The sequence below is a fragment of the Cupressus sempervirens genome, chromosome 11 (genome assembly GCF_028749045.1).
Source record: "Cupressus sempervirens isolate cs-2001-9-10 chromosome 11, ASM2874904v1, whole genome shotgun sequence".
NCBI classification, from domain to species: domain Eukaryota; kingdom Viridiplantae; phylum Streptophyta; class Pinopsida; order Cupressales; family Cupressaceae; genus Cupressus; species Cupressus sempervirens.
In genome coordinates this window covers 415695710-415710074 of record NC_143128.1, presented here as the reverse complement: position 1 = coordinate 415710074, position 14365 = coordinate 415695710, and the positions used below count along the sequence as shown (strand labels likewise).

At 36.1% G+C, this 14365-nt stretch overlaps 1 protein-coding gene across 5 annotated transcripts in view; it reads left to right on the top strand.

Annotated features, from left to right (window-relative positions):
- Positions 1-14365, top strand: part of LOC149530220 (Tetratricopeptide repeat (TPR)-like superfamily protein) — a 108145-nt gene that overhangs the window by 64618 nt on the left and 29162 nt on the right. The window contains exon 2 of one of the 5 annotated variants that reach the window (XM_089810292.1): positions 10705-10807. The exons of the other annotated variants lie outside the window; for them this stretch is intronic. The gene's annotated coding sequence lies outside the window, so the exon portion shown is untranslated. The remainder of the gene's footprint in view (positions 1-10704; positions 10808-14365) is intronic. 5 annotated transcript variants of the gene reach the window in all.

The following is a 14365-nucleotide window of genomic DNA, read 5'->3' as shown; positions in this document are numbered from 1 at the left end:
GTTCGAATGTCAAAGCAAACATCCGCAAAACAGTAGATGGATTTCTACAATGACCTGCTTCACTGAAACCAGTTTGAAACAAAACTTTTATCTGTTTAAAAATTGTAGACTTGCCAGACTCCCCAACGTTACCAGCTCAACCCGAATGCTCCTTCCCAATTTCTGCCTTAGAAACTCTTAAACCTGTTGTTCCTCTTTCTAGACATGATTCTCATGTAAGCTTCTCACTCCTCAGATGTTTCCCTCTTGGTTTCTAGTGGCACAATACTTAATAGGGAAGTTGTTTTTATTCCTTCTAACTACTTATTCCAGTTTTCTTTTCACATGCTATGCATTGTATTTTGCAAGCCTTCCAATCCTTTGGTATTATAACACTGAACAACACTCCTCCAGGCATGAAATTCCGAATAAGTTGTTGAGCCGCTTGTAACTCCACAATTATTCAAAATTTGTCTTCACTCGATTCTGTTTCGTTGGGACACTTGACGAACTGGTCTGTCAGTTACACTTCCTCAAACAATATGAATCACGTGGAACCCGCTGAATTAGGAAAGATGGACCCCTCCAATGGTTACTGAAAAGAGAGGATACACCTGGTAGAAACGTTACTACTGCACCCAAGACACCTGTTACTCCGTTATTCCTCAAAGGTCGATGTTTCATCTTTCACCTGTATATCCTTAACACCCATAGTGGAACAAATACGTCTAATTTAATCCGACTCTAGACTTGAAGCCCTATCCCGGGATGGCTAGTTACTGCTCTAACTTGCCGGAAATGAAATGCTATGCCTTGCTCGAGCTGTAGCTTCTACCCGTGTTCCTCATCCAACCTGCGGCTTCATAGGAGGTTAATGTTGCAGATGTTATGTTTGTTGCCTATGTAATCCTTCGACCCAATTGTTTGAATGTCCTCCCGTGAGCAATGTGAAGTCCAACTAGACTAGTATTCCGTTGGGTGTAATCACTGGCGACTTGCTCACCCAATGTCGGCCCTGTCCACTCTTCGCTGCATGTAGACTGTATATCTCGCCTTCAACCCGACTGCGGTGTTTTCGAGATGCCCACGTTTATTTTTGCTTGCGACGACCTAAAACCCGACCAACTATATTAGACGCGCCTCTTAAACACTGTCTGAACTGCCTTGGTTTTTACCACGCGACCTCCAAAACTCTCAAACACTCGTGCCTCCTTGCTGCTATTGCGAATGACTCTGCCTGTGACTTCAAAAAGGCGATTAAATTGAGCACGCAATAAAGGTTTCAATGTATTCCCACACAGTTTAGTATGCCAAGTATCTCCATGTGCGACAACCCTTCTTCGACCTTGGTTCACGCGTTCGTACTTTTTGTTACCTCTTACTTTTGCGTGAAGAGTGTTCTCGGGCTGTAATATGAATGGGCTTACCCTTGTATGGCATGCTTTCTATCGTAAACCAGTTATTAGAAATCCAATGGCATGTATTAACTTCTTTGTGACACCTAAAATTCTGACCCGCAAATCATTAGATAAATACCTGAGTTTCCTTTGTATTTCCTCTGCTCTAACAGTAACCTCATGTAAAGGTGACTCTCCCAAAACTTTCTGAACCTTGGCCTGTACTGTCGTGTTAACACTGCAGTGTTGTTTTCATCAAACTCCTTATCAACCTGGATTTGAATTCCTTGACGCTCTTTAGCATAAGCCCTAGCATTTCTAGCTTCTTCCTTTGCCCTAGCCTTGTAGGTAATGTAACAAGCTATTGTGCAGAATGTAACTGATTTAAGAGGATCCTCCCATGTTGCCAAAAACTAAAGCCATTTGACATACTCTATCGCAGTTAGATGCAATCCCTTCTAGAATTCAGAAAAGAATATCATCGTCTCAATGTAATCCTTCAGGCTGGCAGGAAAACTAGCTCTGATACCACTGAAATATCCCGGACAGGATATTTATTGGTTTCTCTTTAAAATAAAATAACTAGAAGTAAAATCTTGTAGATGTATTCGAACACAAATGAATACAGTACAATAGCCGGCAGATATTTAACCAGTTTCTCCTTAATAATAATATTCAAACTCAGAAACAAACAAAGGGAGTACAGTATGATGTTTGAACCAAAAAACTCTTCACCAATTAATAACCAGTTCCTTTCAGCTTTATATTCAGAATTTCAAGCATAAGCAGATGTGATACGAACAGCAATAAGAAACTAGTATTTTCCCACATAAATCTGTTCGCTTCAGAATGATATTAAAGATTCACGCATATAAAAATGTATTACAAATCAGTAGGATAAACTAGAAGTCTTTCAACACTCCTAAATACGTTATTGTATTTTATAGCAGCAATACAATAACCAGTACACATAAACCAATCCTAAATACAGATTTAACAGTTAGATTGGAATGATAAGATAAGAACCTGTACACGCAAATGAAACACCCGAAGTGATGTTTCCCAAGACAATGGGTTTGCGTCCACTGCTTGCTAGCACGAGGGGCTACGTCCTCCAACTAGCTGAAAGCTGAAGCTTTCCAAGACTCTCGTAAGAGAGAAGACTGAACTGAATAATAAATCAAGCATAACAAAGGATAGAGCCTCATCCCCTTTTATTCTCGCAACGATGACCCTTCGACTTCTTTCTTGGGTTTCGTCTTATCTTTCCACGTCCTCTTTTTCCCATTTGGAATATTAATTTGACTTTTAATTAATGATGTTTCAGCTCTCATAGTCAATTTAATATTATAGTGATGACCCCCCTTAATATATCTAATGTCGCCAGGAAAGGGACATTACAACTTACAACCATGCGGCACACTCTTCTACAAAGAGGTCTCCTTTTGAGACTTGCTTCGGTTATTTGCCTAAAATGCCAATGGATTTTTCTTTTGGGAAGGATGACATTATCGATGGACGCCATGATTTAGAAAGGGCTTTAAAGTTCATCCAGAAGGTCCAAGCAATTCATCAGGCAGTAGAAGCATAGTTGGAGTAGAGCCAAGCAAAATACAAGGCTCGCCATGATAAACATCGCATCGATCATCATTTTCAAGTTGGTGATAGAGTTTGGTTACATATCAGCAAGGAAAGAATGCAAGGTGAAGGAAGAAAGCTCAAACCTATCAGGTATGGTCCTTTTGAGATCTTGGAAAAGATCGGTACTAATGCTTTCCGCCTTAATCTTCCTCCATACATGCAAATTTACTCAGTTGTCAATGTTGAGAATCTGAAGTTGTATGAGCCCCCAATGATCTTGGATGAAGATATCAGTGTTCAAATTCCCTCAATTAATGATCTTTCACCAAAGTACATGTCAGAATTGCTAGAAGATGTTATCCTTGATAGAAATGTCAGAACTTCATGAAGAGGACCAGTTGAATACCTCTGAGTAGGATTGAAGGGGATGCATCCAAGCAAGACAAGATGGATGGAGATTGGTAAAGTGAGGGAACTATACCCTCACCTACTTTTCGAGTAATCCAAACTTTCGAAGGTCCGAAAGCTCTTTAGTAGGGAGGATTGATCTGGAGGATATTTTCATCAAAAATTGAAGCATCTCCAAAACTCCAATAATCAGCACCAAGTTAAAGTTCTCGAAATTCTGGATCCAACGCAATTCGAACGGGCGAAAACAAAGTCTGTATGCAAAAGTTATGGCCTGTCAAAGGTTGGTCAAACCTTGATCTAGAGGCCGTCAAAATGAAAAAAATTCAAATTCCCCAGAATCAATCAAAGTCAGCATCAGATCGAAGGTCTCGTCGAGAGCTTTCCGACGATGTTTGTTTCATCGAAAATGAAGCTCGTATGCGAAAGATACGCCCTATCAAAGTCTGGGATGATGAGGTGGCAAAAAAATATAATAATTAAAAAAATAAAAATAAAAATAAAAAATAAAAAAAAGTTATAGAAAAATAGCGGGAAAACCTTTGGTGGTCGGTGGGGGTCGAACCCTTGACCACCGGCCCCCAAAACTCGGCCGGTGGCCGTTGCACCACCGGTGGTAGTTGAAACTAACATGCACAATATGTTATGTAACTTGAAAATGCCGTCGAGTTTGTTATAAGAGTCGGCCGGCGGCGGGGTTTGAACCCCTGACCGGTCGGCCCAATAAAATTTGTTACCACCGCTGCGCTATTCGTGGGTTTGTTAATATATGCGGGTGACATTTTATTTAACTCATAACCAAAAATGGCCTAACCTTAGTAAATTAAGGTTTTATTGTTAATTTTTGCCCCAAAGTGACATAAAAGCCAAATTTTTTAAAATGGCCAAAAGGGTTATTCGAATGGGAATTAGTTGAATAACCTATTCTTGTAAATTTTTGTTTTGGCCTATTTTAGGCTAATATTTTGTATAAAAGAGGGGTTAGGGGTCTTTTGAAGGCATCAGATTATGGAGAGGATTCAGAAATTCTGAAAATTGGAGAGATATTCCTATGAGGACATTTTTTTAGTCTCGTACATCAGAGTGATGCTGTAGTACTTTTGAGGGAGTGATTTGTAACATTGTACTTGATTTTGGAGTTAATCCGATCGGTCCCCCCAATTGGAGCAGAACTCAAAGACGTAGTCCATACCAGACGAACTCCGAGATCAAATGTGTTGTGTCCCTATCTCTCTTTCCTCCTTTTGTCATTTAATTTTGTGTTGTTCTTTCATTCCAATTACATTAATTTGATTCATTAAAGGTTTTAAATTAACTTTATGTAATTGGTTGCATTCCTCTGTAATAGTCCTAGATCCTATCAATCGGATCAAATGTCTTTAGATGATATAATGCCCAAGAAGAATGCCAAGGTTGATGATTCTCTATAAGCGAGAAATTTGTTCCACCGTTTCTTGCACTAGTCAATGCAATTATACGACAACTCCTAACTCGGTTCTTCTAAATAATCAAGCTTGATGGTTCCAAGAATGATTCGATTAGTGGAAATGCCTTGTTGAGCCCAACGTTATGTTCTTTTTCATCCAAATTTGTTGAACGTAGGATGAATCAATAATTTTTCTATCAGTCAATATTTATTGTGAGTGCCTTAAAAAGTCTCATTCATAAATTTGAGTCATGTAATTTGGCAGGTCTTAGCATAAAATGTTGCCGATAATAGTTTTAACCACCCATCAACAGTCTCTTGTAATGGAGGGGAAAAACTGCCAAAATTATTGCAATTGAGTTCAAATGCCTCTTCATCTCATATTTGCAATCCAGTTAATTTGTATGCCTCACCAAAAACTCCCAACCAACATGGTGAATTTGTGTATGGTCCATTCACTATGTTCACTCTTTCCTTATATACTTTGTGGCAAAGTTTTTCCGCATCTATAGTTTGACGACAACAAAATTATAGATTCCTGATGATATATATATATTTTCTAAAGGTTCCCTTGCACTCTGTGTTTAGCTTAGTTCCTGAATGGCTTAATCTAAACAAGTTTATGCCCTACTCATGGTTTCATTAAAACCAAGTATGTAGCCTCTCATCGCCTCTCAATCACAAATATATAATTACTCATTGACATAAACAAAGTTTCTTGTTTTCCTTGCTGACGCTAGAACCTGTGCTGGATAAACCTTCCACAAAACCTGAAGTTGACAATTTGTGTCAAGTTTAAATTAAAGCCTCCCAAACACCCATCCACTAAGAACGGCTATGTCACCACCACAGAGCCGACATAAAGCTCAAAACACAATTCTAGCCCAACAATATTTACTCTTTCGTCTTAGTTGAGGCTCGTCAATGCATAGGCGTTTCAGCTTCCTTAATTCTCATGCAGACTGTATTATAGCTTGAACCAATGTTCTTGCTCCGTTAGGACTCTCTCAGAATAGCTAAAGCTTGTTCCTATATTGATTTGCAACAACTTAAAAAGAATGAAATATGGTAATAGTATTTGTAAGACAAATACTAAATTTCTTTTGGCTTTATTGCAAATATTACTAATGGTTCCAAAGGTATTTTCTCTTCTGCAGATAATAATAAGACTTAGAGTTTTTATTTTCGGCAAATACCTACCTCAGGGTAAAGCTTCTAATGAAGCCTTTTGTAAATTTGCTGGAAACAAGCTCCACAGGATGGCAGGGTTGATGCTCTGATACCACTGTAATATCCCAAATGGATATTTTCCCCAAACTTCTCTCACAACAAATTATCAGAATGCAAACACATAGCTCATGCAAAATACTTTCAGATTTACATAACAAATGCTCGTATAAAAACCTCTGAAATCTCTATTTCATTATGATTTTCAGCAATACAATATCATAACCAGCAAAACTCATATAAACTCTTCAAGATACATTATTACATTATACATCAGCAATACAATAACCATTTATCAAAAATCCAGTCTTAAACATAGTATTATAGTCAGATTGGAAAACTAAGAATGAACCTGTAAACACATGCGAGACATATGGTGTGACGTCTCTATGGACAATGGGGTTGTGTCCACTGTCTACCGGCATTAGGGTTTCCGTCCTCAGGAAGGATGAAAGCTGAAGCTTTCGAAATAATTCTCCAAGAGAGAAAAATGAAGTCTGAATCATAAAACCAAGCATCCAAATAAACTCCTCATCCTTCTTTAAGGACCAAACATGTGACTCTTGAGCTTCTTTCCTCTTCTTTCATCTTTTTTCCCTCTTTTTGACCTTTTAACCCCCTTTATTATGTTCAGTTTACCTATTTTATAAATTTTCTTTAAGCTCTCACAAGCCAAACTTAATATTATACGACTTTAACTTCAGAATCCTAATGTCCCAAAAAGGGGACATTACATTTTTGAATACCTAATGTAATTGTGCAAAACCAATTAACATATGTACTTGATAATTAAACAGTTGAGTTGAAAAGATATATTTTGGGTCACCCAAAGTATATATTTTTAAATGGCTTTTACAATTAATATTAATACTTTTAAGTTTTTAACAATATGCTGATGCAACAGTGAATGGGTGTGTATCTACAAATGTATAATCAATAAGTTCAGAATATCCAGTATTCATAGCATACAGCAACATTATCAAACTTGATACCAATTAACTTATTTATTCCAGTCTTTAAAACACTGTTGAGCAATATCAAGATGCATTTGTTTATTCCTATCCTTAAATGTTTCTTTACTGAGGATAGAAATGTCAAGTTATTCCAATCTTAAATTTGTTTTCGAACATATATATAACAGATAGTAAAACAACATAAACCAAGAACTTTTGCACATAATTTGAATATCAAAGATTGTTTGATTTATTTAAATGGAACTGTCACAGTTTACAACTGACATTAACCACCATATCATCAAGTACAATTATTGGTTAGTCGGCCATTGTCAACTAAGCAATAATTAGGCTTATATGTTTTTCATATGAGCCGAATGATTGAAATAGCTACAAAACACATGCCTCTGCCTAGAATACATTCACATAATCCAACAAACCCAACCATTTTCTATACTAACCAATGACTACAGCACCATTTGACTTGAAAATTTCAATAAACATATGACAAGCTACAGCCTAACTTGTGGCCTCAGTTAATTGCACACTGCTAATTTTAATCCCATACTAGAATATGTGTGTGCTGACTCAACCAACCCATGGTCTCAGGGAAACTTTCCTCAATACCCAAAACAATGAAGCCATTAGCATAAGAAATATTTAACATTGTTCTATACCCAAATTAAATACAATACTTGTTGCTTAGCCTGAGACACTGCAGACTGGTCCAGTGAATGAGCCAATGCCATTTTTGCTTAATCCCTGGTTGCAATGCTGCCTCAATAGCTTTCTCCACCAAATGCCGCCAAGAAGCCAAAACCCAAGCCCTGTTTCCAACAAAGCTATCCAGAAATAGGATGTTATAGAAGAGTTAAAAATACCTGACTATATAATTATTCCAACTTTCACCAACTCCTTTTTTAACTCCTAGCTCAGAACCATAACACTTGAACAACCAACTAAAGTCATAATTCCCTCCTATTAATAGGTCTGAATTTATTTGTAACCCACAAAAAAGCTAAGCAGAAAGAAAACATGTACAGAAATGAACTTCATGTTACTAATTACTCCTCATTACATCATTTAGGTGGAGATTAATGGGACTCTAGAAAGCCAATCCTAAATCATTAATCTCTCTATCCTCCCCAGTTTTGGTGGTGCAAATATTATTTGCACACTCCATACATATCAAACCAAGAATGCCATGCAATACCATCTTGACCTTACCATGATGGCTTCCACTTGAGCATTAACCATGAACTTGAGTTTCAATAATTAAATTTAATTCCCTTTCTATTGTAGTCAATGGATAAAATCTGAAATAATGCTATCAAAGAGTGTAGTCACCACCACAGACATTTTCAGCAAGGTTATGTGACTTGCGAACACAGTTTAATTCTTGCAATATATGTAAATAAATAACAACCATTAAAATTAACCATTATATACAAAATTGTAACGACTATAATTGACGATAAGCAATTACATCAGTTTGCAACATTTTCACACCATTACCCCCATTGCAAATGGGGACCCCCTCTTTTTCCTTAGTCAATTAGCATTTAAGCTTAGCTTGTCATAGGTGTTTATTAGTCAGGTTCGACATTAGTTTGTGTTTGTTTAGTCTCCTAAGTAGACAAGAAGTTGCAATAAGCTCAAGTGGAACTTTGATCAATTTGAAGCATTGTGATTGCAAAAGTGGGAAATTGAGGATGAAATTGTCAAATCTTCATTAAGTATGGGAATTGCAAAAGGATCTTAGAATGTTGTCAAGATCAGGAATTTCCTTCTAGGGGTTGTTTTTGTTGAGAAATGATGTCTCCTACTTTCTGGTAATTTTCCTTAGTATGGGCATTTTCAATGTAATATTTTTGGGTTATATCAATGAACAAATGTCATGGTTTACTATTTTGATATGTGTTGCATTTAATCTTGTCGATGAGCAGTCATTTTTCACTATCAAGCAGTTTTTGATGGAACAGGGCAAGGGTTCTAGCAATACTGACTTAACGGACTTATCGTTGATGCTCTTGTTCGGTGGAGTGACTTAAGGTTCTATCAAAACCATACTCTTATATCAATAGGATATCTTTTATATATGATCTTTGGTTTAGTTGATATAGAGCCATCTGTGCAACTTTAGCAGTCGTCGGATAATCCTAAAGTCTTATTGATATACACATCTTCTTCGATAGGGTGTGTTCGATGTAATAGTAAGCTGGCTTTACCGATGAGCTGTTGTCATTGTTGTTTTAGAGATCAAAGGATACCATGAGCTTCATCGAAGATCCTACTTTTTCCAATGAGATAAGTATCGATGGAACACAAGGTGGCCTTTGGCGATATGTTTTCTTTTTCAATGTAACTTGTGGATTCCATGTAATGTCTAAATGGTTTGACCAAACTCATGTGTTTCTTCAATGGGTTGTTAAAAGGAAGGTGGGGACCATGAGTTTTGCCCCCCTCTAATCTCTTCCTCCTGTACCTGCAAACACCATAAGACATCAACACTACCAGTTTTATGAAACTAAAATGCATAATAAGTACTGAAATAATTGCATTTACATCACAACAACCATGCCGAGTTATCCATACAAAATTCCCATGTTTTAACTTTAGCAAAACATATGCAAATACATTATAAAAAATTAATAATCAACCACATCCCAGGGATGAGAATAACTAAAGCTATTAAATACATTCATTTTTCACAATCCATAACAGTTATTGTTGCTCCTTCGGGTTTTGATTGTGTTTTAGTTTGGCATCAAAATCCAAAGCAACATAAAATTATACAAAAAAATTTACACAAAATATTGTGAAGGAAAAATGTTTCTGCAATGAATTTGATCCCATGCAAAAAAATAAAAAGATCTTGTTGAAATCGAGCTGCAGTCAATTGTTCCTTAGGCATCCCTTCCCTTAACTTAATGCCAAAGAATCTCCTATAGCTATCTGATAGTATTCATCTTCTCCTGGTAATAGATAAACCATATGGCCTTTGTCCAATCTCACAGATATCCAATAGAATTGACAGCAGCAACAATAACCAAAGTTATTACAATATTCCACAGTTATTGTTGCTGCGTCTGGTTTGATTATGTATATTTTTTTGCATCAAAATCAGAAGCAACAAAAAATTACATGAATAATTATACACAAACAAAACCAGAAGCAGCAACAATAACCAAAGTTATTTCAATATTACAATGTGCAGATACACCAGAAAAAAAAATGTACCACAACAATAGCACAATAATCCACAAATGAAACTCTGAAAAGAATGATATTGTTCTTAGGAAAATGGTCTCTCAACCTTGCATTTAAATAAGTTAACTATTCATAGTAAGTTTACATTTGAGCTTGGACTGGTCTCTAATTTTTCCGAAAGCTTCGGAATGGCTAGATAAACATACTGATAAATGCTTGTTGCAAGATCATATCTAAATTTGCATAGATTCAATTCAGTTTTTAAAAGTTGCAAATGAAGTTTTGAAGTCAAATTTTAAGGCCTTAGAGGCTTTGAAATGACCCAAAAGTGTCTGTAACTGGCATAATGGCTTAGAGCTCGATTGAATGCTTCATAAGCTTTCCAACATTTAAATGATTCATTAATCAGACATGGTTCAAAAGTTGGGTCTCCTAAATTGGGAAACATAAAAACGTATTGGACACATAAATGAGTTATTAAAGGGAGCTACTTATTTTGGTGTGTGTTTTGACACTTTCATAGGTCATCTTGGATTGGAGATAAGTGGATGCCACTTTTTGGTTGGTTTTAGCGCATGGGTTTGTAATACCAGGTTTCCTTCGAATATCTGCTTCGTGATACTCTTGTGAGAAGCTTTCTTTGCAAATTTATTTTAGTCTGTTGTTGATTTCTGAATTATATACTAGGCGGCTTTTGGAGTTTAGGGCTTTCCTCCTAAGATTGCTTCTGCACATTATTTTTGCTAAGTTTCTTTAGTTGTAAAAATCTGAAAAGATGTTTTTGCATGAAGCTCCTCTCTAGGTTAGTGTAGGAAGTTATCTGCTACCTTAACTTCTTTAAAATTGTAAGCTATCAACTCCTCGCATCATAGGATGACACTTGGCCAATTTTAGATCAGTTATCCATCTCGAGAAATTTAACTAAGGAAAATGGTTCTAGGCTTCCCCAAGTGAAATAGAAACGCAAAAACTTTGAACCTTAATAGGGTGGAATCCTCAACACTGGCAGATATTGGTTTTAGTGCCTGCCAAATATACTTAGAGGAGTTTAACCCACTCTATTAGCTTAACTATTCAGGGATTGTTACATAAAACTTAACTATGCAATCCACAAAAAAAAAAGTTCCTCTTTGGATGATCTATTGACTAAACAAGGGAATATCTAAATACTGAATGTGTGGAAAAAATTAACCTGAGACTACAGCCAGATTTCAAATTCCTGTGGGCAACCCAATGTGCATCTCACTAATGCATACAATCTCTCACCAGCTATATGACTAAATTATTTTGCCCAGATACTTTTGTATTAACACACCTAATCTGGAGTATGTCTATAGAAATGTGCACTAGTTGAATACCAACACAGGGACCTCTGCTATCTTTGTGACCTTCATTGGGCTTTATTGATTTACAATAAATGTCACCTCTAATTGTAGAGAAACTGAAACTTATTTCGCTATCAATTTCTTAACTGATAAAAGTTGACAACTTTAAGGACAAGAATGTATAAATTAAGTTTTGTATATTTGAACTACTTAATTTGGTATTATTAGGTTCTTTTATGGATCACTTGTGCAGTCAACTACTCAAGGTTTAGTGCCTTGTGCTAGAGATACCTGAGCTTTGAAGCTACCAAGAACAACTGTCTAAAAACATTATTCCAACTTAAGCATTTCTATGCAGTTCCCTGCTACATGCTAGTGCTTGCAACTACTCTATTTGCAAGAAAATGGAAATTAACTCCCTTAATTATACCATCTAGGCAAATAATCGCAATTTATTAGCATTAGAACTCATTTCACCATAGTTTATATTATATAATGGTCTCAATTCCTTACCAAGTTCCTCAACCGTCTCTAAAGTCTATACACTAGATGTGTCCAATGTTACATGTACTCATTTGAGCATATAATTCTTATAACCATCATAGATACAATAATTCTAGATGCATAAAATTATAAGTTCAGCATCTAAATCCTTTGTGCAACTACTGCACTCATTCATCCTTTACAAGAATTTGAGGATTGTTTGCATTTAATGGTATTTCCTTCTCGTGTTAACAAAATATTCTTATATCCACCTCATTGGTATTGGTTGAATTCCTCCCGCACACTAGCATTTAGTAATTATGAGATGCCTTACACAATAGGTTAGAATCACCTTGCAAAAGAATACATTGTTGTTATCTGATTAATTATAGATAAACAAGGAAGAAATTTTATAATTTATTGTCTCAGCCCCATCTTTGAATTTCTTTCCTATTAGCAGCCAAGCCAAAGGAAGCAAGTCTTATATTCTGCCTTTCTGCCCTCAATAGTGAGTGCCCAATTCAAGAATGAATAACTTGGACGGGTAATTGAGTGTTACTACGAGTAAGTGACTCTTAATCCAGAGTTCTTCCTCTTTATTTCCCTCTATAACATCTTGACATCTAAACCTCTCTCCATTCATTCATGGAAGAATTCTTCATGCTAAGTTTAGTGTCTTAGACTTTAGCTCACCCCTCTCAGCAACTTAACATTTGGGGCCAGTGATCTGAAGTGTCAGACCTACATGACTTTGTCACTCATGGATTTATAGCACGCTCTCTCTAACTCTCATGGACATGTGCTCTTTGTTTTCATTGGCTCTTTTTTCCACAAATATGTATGTCTTGGAATTGATTTGTTTGTTCTGTATCACCATCATTCCCAGATCCCTTGGAAATTTTAATTCCTTTGAGGAACTTTTCGTAAATTCTTTGACCTTCATTGGGCTTATTTTTTAAATTTGATCCTGGTTTCTCTACGTAATATTACACACTCCACTTTTTTCTTGACCATATGGATTTTTTGTTGACTTACTCTCTATTCTCTACATATTTTCTTGGCTTTTATTATTTGGGTCATCCTTCTTTTCTAGGTGATATTCTCTGTGATCCCCTTGTCTCATTTTTAGCATTTTATGTGATATGCTATCCTTTCAAATTATTTCCTTTCATGGCTTTGATTGCACCAGCCAATGGGCCATTAACTGACTGTCTTGGTTTTCACTTGATTACTATGCAACCATCCTGCCATCTTGGTTACCCCACTCAGATCTAAACACTTCACTTTAACTATGCTTGGCACCCTGGTGTACCTGTGAGCCTTGCATCAATTAAACAGGTCACACCATGTGGAATATGATTCTATATAATTGATCAAACATGACATTTGTCTAACTCGGTAGAGCTGTCATGTCATTACTTGCTCATTTGGTTCTCACCTTTAACATATTGCTATGCATCAACACCTAAATTCCAAGTATCATTAAGATCGAAAGTATGCAAACAGAGGCATATGGTAAACTGCTTGCTTAATTTTTTGTTTTATGGCAATGTCCCCAAGTTTGGTTGTTCAACAAAATGATTTGGGTTTTCAATCCAAACTCACATCCTGAAGGCGTCACTGATTAGTTGCTAGACTTTTTTTGGTTTTTTATTGCTGGCTGCCTCAACAACACCACTTATACCTTTTTTGCTTCTTTTGTCAGTTACAATCATGATAATGCTGAAGGATCTGCTTTCTATTGTTCGTTATCTATTTTTTCACATTTGTAATGTCCCCAAATTTGAATGTAATAATTTAACTAAATTAATTAATTAACTAGTCCCAGATTTAAATAATATAACAAAAGGACCTTTAATTATTACTTTAATTAATTAATATGGGGCCCAAGTTAATAATATTTGTATTTGTGATTCTGATTGATTTAGTCTATCTCAAACCCATTTTTATTTAATTATTTCCATAGGTAGGTGTGACTATTGGCTATCTTTGTAAACCCTCGGAAAGTTTTTCTGAAGGGTATTTAAGCATGACATGTAGGTAGTAGTTGGTATGTGATTTTATTTCTTTGTACTGCAAATTCTTGTTGGAGTTCTATATTGTTCGCCATTTCAGAAGTGAAAGATCTTCCCTACTTGGTTACTTTGGTTTCAGTGGGACTCAACTCTCACCCTATTTTGTTGTGTTCTACTTTGCTTCGGGTCTGGCACATCTGGAGCGCCATCTTTGTCTACAAATATACATTTTGTGTGTAATTATTTGTATTAGCATTTTATCTATCATCTGTATTTGGCAAACCTGAAGTGCTATTGTTATTTCTCTATGTGCAATCACCTGCAATATCATTGTTATTGGTAGTGATTTATCTTACTTGCG